Here is an 11,264-nt window from a genome sequence, read left to right on the forward strand (position 1 = left end):
AAAGGAGTTAGTGGCATTTCTTATCTTTCAGATTGGCCAAAAAAAATTCACCTCTCACCTCTCTTGAATGTTAGTTAGTCTCAGGGGGTGAGTTCTTTCATACACTGCCGGTAAGAGGATTAATTAGAATGGTATCTGTGAAGGGGAAATGGTGGTCTCTACCAAAACAATAAACATGCACATCTTTTGCCCCAAGAATTTGTATTCCAGGTTTCTATCTTACAAAAATGTTACCACCTACGTACAAAGCAGCATTAGGAGTCATTATAAAAATGTGAAAATAACTGAAATGTTCATCCATAGGGAAAGAGTTGGAAAATCACAGTTTGTCCAAATAGTGGAACACGATTCAGCCTTAAAAAAAGAAAGAAGCGGGCTTAGGTATGGACAGGCAAACCGCCAAGAAATATTGCCAAGTTAAAAACAAAAGACAGAAAACAAAAGTAGCAGCATGCTAGATACAGTGTAATCTCACTTAGGTAAAACCAACGCTCACATATCCCGACATATATATGTAAATTTTCAGAAAACATAAATTTACAGAAAAAAGTCTAGCAGGAGATGGCTGCTCAAATTAACAGTGTCATCTCTATTGTGAAGTAGGAAGAACTTTCAATATTTACTCATATATTTTAATGCTTTGATTTTATAGTATGTTGGGTGCAAATAACAACAACAACAAAAAAAGGTTAGTAATGACAGAGGAAAACATTATATTGTTAAGTCAAAAAGACAAGCTATAATATAGCATGTACCGGCTGGGCTGAATGGGTTGAAGCAGGGGTGGGAGCAAGACTTTTTATTGTACACTTTAGAATTTGAACCTGTGCTATTTAAAAAAATGAATTTAAATAATTGCTATTTGTAAAAGTAACAAAAAAAAAAAAGGAAAAACATTAAAAAGAGAAAAAGAGAAAATGTGTCCTAAATATTATGAGTGGTTATAGCTGCACTGACAAGTAATCTAAATTTTCTTTAAAACAAACAAATTACAAGACAGAAGATTGGCTCACCACTCCTTAAGTAAGTAGGAATCCTGGCAGGCTTATTTTCTCACATATATTTCTGCGTTTTCTAAATTTTCTTAAAACAAACTTGTATTACTTTTAAAAATCAGAAAAAAGGAGTACTGTAAAACATATTTAAATTACTTTTAAACAATGCAGTTAAGCAGTATTTCACAAGGCAGGCACATGATAAATTATAGAGGCCAGTGGTTTTAAAACACTATCCTCTTCCAAAACTCATCACAACATGGAATCTGATGTGGAATTCAGGTAGCAGTGGAGGTGCTTAGGTGGACTGGGAGGAGCCTCGTGCCCCACTTAGCAGCAGCCCCATCTACCTGCAGAACCCAGGGTTCCAAGAACATCCTTAGGAAATGCACTGTACAGACAGACAAAGGCTACAGGCACCTGAGGGGTGGGGGACTCTATGCTGGGATGATCAGTGAGACGGCTGCATGAAACAGGCAGAAACTGCTAAACTAAAAGGCAGGGAGGATGTCAGTGGGCGTGCCTGATGTGAGGATAAATGGTACAGAGGCAGGCTGCAAAGCCCACACCCATGCCACCGTACTGTGGATGACAGGCCTTATGCAGTGACTCACCAGTGAACAGGGTGGAGGAGGGCTGGAGCCAGACTACGTTCTTGTAGGAGTAGGGAGCCACTGAAAGTTTCTCAGCACACGCCTGACTGGATGAAGGTGGTATTCTTGAAATGTCACTCTCAAGCTGCTGATAGATACAGCCTGCATATCACCCCACCACTGAGTTACAGCATGGCACTGGCAGCAGGAAGACACCCTCCAACCCCCGGGTCCTGACATTTGGGCGCTTGTGGTTCTATCATCATACAACTGGTGGGTTTTGCCAAGACTGTGCTGTGTTCAGACGACCAGACCAGGCAGGCTCCGGCCCTCCTACACTGCTATCCTAGAAGTAGCCCTCATTCCAGGGGCAGTAGGGTTGGGGTCCCCAAGTCACAGCTCATGGTCCCTCCCTGGCACTGAGACTAGGCCTTTTACTCTACCACCTAACAGCCTGGGCAAGGTATTTAATCTCTCTGAGCTGCAGTGTCTTCACCTGCAAATGGTAATTCATTCATTCATTCAGATATTTACTGAGCATCTGCTCTATGCCAAGGATAGTTATAGAAGCTGGCGATTCGAAGTGACCAAATCAGCCCCAAATTCCTGCCCTCACGGAGCTTCCATTCTAGTGGAGTGTAATATTGCTGCCTGCCTCAGGGAGCATGGAGGGGATTAGATGAGATCCATCCTGGAAAACATGACAGTCATGATTTCCTTCTCATTATTATTTGCATTCCCTGCGGCACTTGGACCAAGAAGGCATCCAATAAACAGCATCAAACTATTCAGTCTCTGTCCACGAATATAGATTAACCCACCTCGAAGCAAAGTGCAGTTCGTTCAGCCCTTGGCTTAGACTAGCATGATGGTTCATCTCTCTGTGCCCCACCCCGCCAGCACTGTCTCTAGTCCACCTTAATAAACAGGGCTGGGAGGGAGAACGAAGGAAACCACCCTTGGAACCATTCATCAGAATCAAGGCAGCTGACAGCTTTGCTAAACCCTGGCTCAGCCCTCATTTCCTTAGGGAAAGAAAGCACAGAGCTATTAGAACCCTTACCTTCTCAGGCAGTGCTGAAAGTTCCTTTTTCGGGCCAGGGTGTCCTGCCTTATATGGGACACGAACACCTGATGGACTGCATGCCAGCCTCCACCGGGCCCCATGGAGAGGACTCAGCCCCTCTAATCAGGCCAATCTGTGGCAAGGTGAGCTCTCATTTGGTGGATTTGAGGGTTGAGTATTCGTTGCAATGTGTCCCTGAGGGCACGTATGAGCCTGGGGCGGGGGTGAGTAACAAGCACAACCAGTACATATCCCAAGTGAGTGGCTAGAAGCATTGGTATCAGTCCATGGGTGAAAAAAAAACTATAAACCAACTTTAGAACCTCATCCTCAGGGATCCAAGAAAGTGCTCCATCAAAAATCTCCCTGGCAAGTATCTTGATATATAATGACAACTTCAGCTTTCTTCACCAACTACATGCTGGAGTTCTGGTGCCAGCCTCTATTTTTATAGCCTGAGTAATGCTCGGGCAAAGGACCAGTCAAGAATCAGACACAGAGGGATGGGGCACAAGAGGTGATGGCACAAGTGATGGGGCACCTCTCCTACTCAGCCTCCAGCAGCAGACCCTTTAGAGCACAGTCTGGGACAGCAGCCAAGCCCTGCTCAGATTCTGGCCCAAACTCCTCTGCAGACTCATCCCCTCTCACAGCCAGCCCATGAGTTCCACAGGGGCTGGTCCTTTTCTACCTGTAAGACCCTGTAAGGCCAAGCCCCATGGCACAGCAGTGTTGGACAGGTGAATGGCCACACCATCCCACCCAACTCTGGCACAGTTGACTTGCTGTTCCCCCTTTTCATAACTCAATGTCTGTGCCCATTCCACTCTCTTGGCCCAGATGCCTTCTTGACCTGGTTAACTCCTGTTTATCCTTAAACTCAGCTCGAGCACCACCTCCTGGAAGCCTTCCCTGACCCCAAGGCTGGGTGACATCCTCCAATACTGGGCAACCACAGCCCTCAGAGCCTACCCTTCCCACTCTACTCATCAACACGACAGACTCATGTCAGCTTCCTTGCCCGCCTTCCCCAGGGCTGGGTGGACAGATAGCAGAGCAAGCAACAGTGCTCAACAGGTATGTAGGGGAAGGGAGGGAGGGTGGGAAAAAGGAAGGGTGAGCACCAGGAAGAATGCTGTGGATGGAGTAGCCCCATCACAGAAACCTACAACAAACTAAACAAGAATAAAGCACTACACCCCAGTATATCAATATATCACTCATCAATTATTACTGAGGAAAACTAGCAGGAAGTAGTGGGAAAACACTTTTTAATGAATTAGAGGGGAATCAGGTCACTCTTTGCTGTGTCCTCTCCTCCCCTCCAGATGTGGGCTGGGGCGGGGGCTAGAGAGGAAGGGAAGCTTTGGAAGGTTGGGTGGGCAGGGGTACTTGAAAAAAAGGAGCTCTCATAGGCTCGTCTGGCCTTGGGGGACTGAATACCATTTCCTCTGGGGTAACCTCCTATTGCTGATGTGAATCAACTAGGACACATTCCCACAAAGCTGTTAAGAACATGCCCTGTGTCAACACAGGGGGATAATGAGGGCCTCCCACTGTCCTACTGAGTCATCTGGCCCAGTTCCCAAAGGTAGGAACAGAAGCAGGGATATAGAACAGATGATCTCCTGGGGAATGAAGACGACTCTTGGCTGGAGCCTCTTAGTACAGCATTTCCTTCTAAAGAAAACAGCCCCACTTGCCCCTCAATATCCACTCATTCTTTCTTGCTAAGAGAATCCTGATTTTTTGGAGGGGAAGGGGGCAGACAGTGTGGCAGAGACTGCCAGCTAATTGTGATACCCATCTCCTCTCCCTCCTGGGCATGTGGCTGGACCACATTTCCTCCCCTCGGAAGGTATGCTCATGTGACTGAGCCCTGGCCAGTGGAATGTCAGGGCTAGTAGTTCAGCACCTCTGAGCCTGGCCCACAAAACCCTCCCACACACCATCCTCCATGTTCCTTCCTCCTCAGCTGACTGAGGCAAACGAGCATGGCAGCCTTGAGAGCCTGAGTCCCTGAATCTCCTCTTGGAGGAGAGCCCCAATCAGAAACAGCCATTTTGGACTGTGTGTGAGCAAAAAGTGAATGCCTACCATATTTGAACCATTAAACATACTTGGTTTGCTTAAGCAGTGAGCCTTCCTCAGTGTGCCCCGCTACACACTCACATGGCCCGTTTAACTGGGGGCAGCCCATGTGATACAGTTCTGGCCATGAAATGTCAGGGGAAGTCTGGTCTGCTGGTGTTTTTTGCCATCGTGAAGGAAAGGCCAAGAGAGTAACACAAGTGTCAGTACAGACAGATGTCAGCTGCTGAAACCAACATCAGCAATCACCTATCTTCATGCATTTTGTTACATGACAAAAGCAAACCCCTATTTGCTTAAGCCACTGAGGCAGGGCTTCCTGCTACTTTCAGCCAGACACTTTCATAACTGATAAGTTTTGCAACCACTCATCATTCATTCACCCAACTTTTATTGAGCCCTGTTTCATGCCAGTCCTTGTGCTACAGGCCAAAGTTTTAGAGATGAGCTGGGTATGGCCCCTGCTTTCTAGGGGCTCCCTATCAAGCTGGAAGACAGGCCCATGAGCAGATAATCAGAATACACTGGGAACGGATGCTGTGGTGGCACATGATGATGTCCCAGGACAGTGTGAGCACTGGGCAGTGGGCCGGCACTGAGGTGAGGCGTTCCCAACTCCCCTTCTGGCATTCGGCACACAGAGTAAATAAACACTTCTCAAGCTAAAAGCAAGTAAAAAGAACTCGAGATCCTCAGCCAAGCCAACTGCGATTACTTAGTGTAAGTAGAGTCGTTAAACACCATCAATTAATGCAGCTGTTTCAAGATAATCAGCAGTCATTAGAGCAAGATGCACAAGAGGAGAGAAAACATATCATACACTGCTAACTTAGCAATGCTAGAAATTATGTGAACCGAGGATGAGACAGGCTTGCTTAGATCTTCCTGCCTGCTGACGTTAGCCACCTCCCAAAATATACTTTCTTTCTCAAAGAAGATGGTGATTTTTCACTTTGAAGACAGAGCCAAAAAAATCAACCATCCATGCCATGACCTTCGACCATAAATGCCCAAGCTTTGATTTTTCAGGTCTGTGTTTCCTTTAAGGACTGCAACAGAGACAGACAAATTGGTGACAAAAGAGGTTCCAGTCTGGGAAATCAAAAGCTGATCATGACCAGAGAAGTCAGAGCACCTGGGGAGCCATTTGTAAAACAGAGGAAGGGTTTTCCCCCTTTTACCTTAATTCTCCCTACATACAAAAGATTGGCATTATCTGCTGTTTCTTTGTTTTACAAGTGTGGGGCAAGTTTTTTTTTTTTTTTTTTTTAAGACAAAACTTCATTTAAAATTCCAGGACATAGGTCTACCCTTGAACAACATGGATTTGAATTGAGCAGGTCGACTTACATGTAGGTTCTCTTCCACCTCTGCCACCCCGGAGACAGCAAGACCAACCCCTCCTCTTCCTCCTTCTCAGCCTACTCAATGTGAAGACAATGAGGATGAAACCCCTATGACGATCCACTTCCACTTAATGAGTAGGAAATGTTTTCTCTTCCTTATGATTTTCTTAATAACATTTTCTTTTCTCTAGCTTATTGTGAGAATATAGCATATAATACATACAACATACAAAATATGTGTTAACTGACTACATTATCAATAAGGCTTCTGGCTGAGTAGGCTATGTATAGTTACAATGCTGGGGATTTAAAAGTTATATTTTCAACTGTGGGGGGCCATGGCGGGGCGCCATCAGTGCTCCTAACCCCTGAGTTGTTCAAGGATCAACCGTAGTTTAAAATAAATAAAAATAAGCTGGTTGCTACTAAGATAACTGATGACTGGTTTTCCAATCTGACTGCTGACTTATCGGTATGAAGTATTCCAGTGTATGTAGAGTACAAGCTGGGCTAATCACGCTCAAACGAGGCAGAGAAGCACTCGAGTTCCTGAAGCAGCAATCACAGAAGGATTTTCTGGTCGACAGCCCATTGCTGGAGGCTGTGCCAGCTCCGTGATGGCAGGTGCTAGTCGGGCAGGCTGCCATGCTGGGGCCTCTCTGTAGAATGCACAGAGCAAGCAAAGTGAGGTCTGAGAAGGAAGGACTTCTCTTTCCAGCACCAGTTAGCAAACCCATGCCCGTCAACATAGTTTCTTTGGGTCAAGAAGTTTCTAGCTATGGCAGACACAGGAAATGCGGTGTTCTGGCTTCCTGCCTCTGGCTAGTCCCCTACCTGCTCTCAGGAGCAGCTGTGCCATTTCTTGCTAAGATAACTGGGTCTCTGATAGTACCAAAGGTTTCTGGGGCTGCTGAAGAGCCAGTCCAGGCCAAAATAGTAGCCAGGGCAGCATTCTGTCAACCAGGACCAAAAATAGTGCTGGCAAAACCAGGTGAATAAACAGATCTAGGATCTCTTATCATGCTTCCCACTAACAACCTGTGGCCAAGAGTGACAGTTAAAACAACCAGCATGTGTCAGACACAGACAAGTCAAAATGAGTGCCTGTTTCAAAGAGCTGGCAAGGTCACCACCCCATGGTCAGCCCTTTCACAGCCTCTCATGGCTGTAAGTGAGCAAGTGCCTGGAAATCAGTCTGCACCGCCATTCATGTCCTTCACCACAAACTGAAGTATAATGTCCTCTGTTCCATGAGGACAGAGACCATCATCCTGTATCCATCATCTCAGTGCAGTCATTTGGCGCCTAAAAGGTAATTTTAAGAAACGAATGAACAGGAATAGCAGCTAACATTTTTAAAGCATGTACCATGTGGTAGGTGCTTTTCTAAGCCCTCATCATGTATTATTATATTTCAGTTTCACAACAGTACCATGAAGTAGGTATTATTATCACCACCTAAATTTTACAAATAAGGAAACTGGCCCAGAGAAGTAACTTGCTCAAGGGTATATCGCTAGTAATGGTAGATCCAGGGTTTAAAGTCAATTTGGCCTCTGAAGGTACACACTCAATCACTGCACTGTGCTGAATACACAACCAACTCAGGTACTCTAGTATTAGGAAGGCATCAGCAGAGAACCGCTCACATCCACAAACCTTGAAAAGTCCGTCCAGGTTTCTGGGTACTACATATACAGTTTTTGTTTGTTTGACTTGCAGAAAATTTTAGAGAAAACCAATACTTACTTTTACTCCTAAGAATAGGACCACCTACAATTATCAAAAAACCATATAACCACATTCAGTTATCAAGCAACTGTGGGCAGGAATATCTAGGTTTACATAGTATTTCTCTGCTTAAGGGATCTGAATTCTAGAAGCAGCCTTTCAATAATCCCAAGGTCCCATCTTCCCATCTCTAAGCAGATCACAGGCTTACTGGATCAAATGAGATCATGGACAAAGTTGCTTTTTTATACAGTAAGGTACTGTATAAAAATAATGCATGATCCTAATACTATATTATAATAACTTGCATAAAAATTCTATACTTATTATTCTATACTTGCCAAACTTTCTATACTTTCAAGATAGTTCATATTTATATCTCTCCATGTTTCAATGATATTTAAGCTTAATAGTTTCTGTAAGTCCTTCCATTATTATTTCTGAGCTTCCAAAAATTACTTTACGGTAATTCAACTGCCACTTTCATTTTAGAAACACAAAGCCTTAACGAGACAGTAAATGTTTAATTCTAACTAGATTCTCCTATGTCTGCAGAGGACAAACTGAGCAAGTAAGAGCTTCATTTTATTTTACAGTTAAAAAGTTCAAAATGATACTGCTATATCTCTGCAGGCCTGAAGGTTGGTGTTGGATCCAAGAATGAGGTAAGCCTAGGAAAGTAAGCTGTGGTTTTGTTGGTTGGAAAGACCCATGTCTCTGAATAATCGAGGGGTGGGACAAATAGTATTCAAAATGATTTGTAACTTTAATGTAAATGATGGCTGTAACCACAAACAGAAGTGGAGGAGGAAAGGGGAGAGAGTGGGAGTATCAAAACCAGGTGCAATCATTTTCATCTTAATATGCTTTTTAATTAATATGCTATTGATTACAGCTCTTTCTAAGGAAGTTGGTCACACCCGGGGGCACAAACGGTGGCAAGCAGGTGACAAAAGGATGCCCTGTAAACTGAAACATGAATGTGTAAATTGGAGAAATGATTTTGCAAATAAAGAGAATTTTAAAGTTACTACAGTCTCTACTACTAGATGTTTGAGTTCCCCCAAACTCTCCTCCTCCCCAGAATACACAACTCAGAGGGAGTTCCACCGATGGAGGGAGGGGCAGATGCATGCACAGATGACTCGGCCAAGGGGATGAGGTGATGGCTGCCTCCTGACTGCAGGAACTACTCCCCAAGCCGCCATCCAGTTCTTCTTCCATGCCTTTTAATCATTAACTTCTTCCACACTCCTGAGATTGTTCCTGCTATCACTGCAGATTGAACTTTCTCCAGAAGCCGGTGGCTTCCCCAGCCAAAGTCCAAGAAGGGTCAGAGAAGCCTGCCAGTTTTGAGGGTGGAGGATAAACAGGCCAGAGTCTGTGGCTCAGTTAGGTGTTAGTTGGCTGGGGCCCTCCTGCCTTTTGGAGTCAGAGCAGACCCTGAAAATCATTCTGGGTTCACGGGTGCCTCCTCGTGGCTGCCATGCAGCATCTCCAGGTTGAGAGGCTCCAATGGGCCCTCGTTCACCTGCAAGGCTGTGCAGCAGGTTCAAGAAGAGTCCCCGGGAGATGCTTCTATCAAAAGGCCCACCATCCTACTAGAAAGCTGCCCCCTCTTCTTCACCTCCTAAGTATAGGTGCACAGACCTTCCAAGCCACTGCTCCTTTTGTCACTTACCTAGACTCTCCCCTCAGCACCTCAGGTGAGATGAAGTGGCAATGGTTGTAATTCGAAGTGGCCAGGAGGGCTCTCCAAGTGGCACCGTGTCTCCCTGGGAGCTTCTTCCACTGGAAAATGGGGGATGTTGAAGGGGACTGGGGCTACGGCTCAGGGCCTATAAATTAAGCCATGGTAAAGTGGCTTCCCAGGCCAAACCCCAGACCAATCTTGCTCAAACCATTATTTCCAAAAGGGCACACACCTCATTCAAAAACTTCAAACAGCTCAGTGCTCTCCTACTGTGCTAAGCCCAAGTCTCAGCTGGCTTTCAAGGCCTTCTCAAAACCAGAATGATGGGCCCAGCAAATGGATTTCAGATTCCCATGGGTCCATTTTTCCTATCTCAGTGACTTTGCTCCTAACTGGTAACCCCTACACTGGAAATGTGGGCACACTTCCTTATCCACCAACGAGGAACCTTGTCCAGGGACAGGTTCTGGGGCCGAAATCTCCCCCTATACATTTTCAGGACCTTGAACATTCTCCCATCCTTTCTCCCACCCACCTCTAGATAGTAGTCTCTTTCTCCTTCTCCTCCCTTTCTCTCACTTGCAGACTGCAGGCATTAATTAAACCTCTTCTACAAAACAGATTTTCACCAGCTGCAGGAATTCTGAGCCAGATCTGAAGACAGAGACAATCTGGATAAGAAAGATAAGTTCGTGACAGCCGGGACAGTGCAGGCTTCCACAGTCAAGTGGTAGTCTCAATTTTAGCCCTTTCCAGATTCCCAAAAAAAAGGGGACACGAGGTGTTCCCACCCCCCAGCACTTGGCTGTACTGCCTGGGGCTGGCCTTTGACAGACGCATAAGAGCTGGACCTTGCCCCATCTGCCAGTGGGTCATAGCCACCTCCAAGAGACCAAAGCACTGGCCCAAAACACCGACCTCCCTCCCACCAATACAGCTGCAAGCCATAGAGCCAGGAATGTGCAAGAAGAGCACTCCCAGCACACTACAGGAAGCAACACCTGTGGGGCTCTGCAAGTGGTACCCTGTCTCCCTGGGAGCTTCCTCCGTCAGTGGGCAGGGATAGCAAATGTTAAAGGGGACTGGAACTACAGCTCTGGGCACTCTAGGTGAAGCTGTGGTGGGCTCAACCCTCAGCAGACAAACTTAGCTCCCAAGGGTGCCCACCACCACCCACCCCGATTCTTGAATGAAGACAACTGATTTTCTTCATGGAAATCCTGGAGTCCCCACTGAGGTTAATGACCCACCATCAGAGCCTGATCTGTAGATCGCACTCCCTGCCCCAAACACACGCAAAAATGAGTTTGTATCTAGTGATATGACACATTAAAAAAAAAAAACTGCTGAATTTAAGAGTAACATTTTGAACAGTGTAGCAAAGTGTAGAAGACATTGGTTGTGAACTCAGACTAATTCACGGGGGCATCCATTTTTTTTCTCACAAACACTGAGTACCCGTGGTAGATGGGGCTGGGGGGGTGGGGTGGGGGAGACCAGGCAGGGACCTGGGGCCACAGAGATGGTTCCACCCATCCCTGAAGATGCTCCTGCACAGTGAGGCATCTGACAGTGACTCATGGCAGAGCAGTGTAGGGAGGCAAGGAGAAGCCCACAGGAATTTCTGGACAGTCAGGGAGACCCTACTGAGCCCCAGTGTGTCCTTGGGCTACTTATCTAATCAATAGTGAAGTAATATTGAGCTAATTACTATTCAAGCTGATCAACAGAAAAAAGAGTTACCGATAT

At 45.9% G+C, this 11,264-nt stretch overlaps 1 protein-coding gene across 1 annotated transcript in view; it reads right to left on the minus strand.

Moving 5' to 3' along the window:
- Nucleotides 1–10,801, minus strand: part of PXYLP1 (2-phosphoxylose phosphatase 1) — a 62,792-nt gene extending 51,991 nt beyond the window's left edge. Inside the window, exons 1-2 of the mRNA XM_011958103.1 lie at nt 10,693–10,801; nt 10,099–10,169 (exon numbers count right to left, since the gene is read on the minus strand). The gene's annotated coding sequence lies outside the window, so the exon portion shown is untranslated. The remainder of the gene's footprint in view (nt 1–10,098; nt 10,170–10,692) is intronic.
- Nucleotides 10,802–11,264: the final 463 nt, after the last annotated feature.

This window comes from Colobus angolensis, unplaced genomic scaffold (assembly GCF_000951035.1).
Source record: "Colobus angolensis palliatus isolate OR3802 unplaced genomic scaffold, Cang.pa_1.0 Scaffold46, whole genome shotgun sequence".
NCBI classification, from domain to species: domain Eukaryota; kingdom Metazoa; phylum Chordata; class Mammalia; order Primates; family Cercopithecidae; genus Colobus; species Colobus angolensis.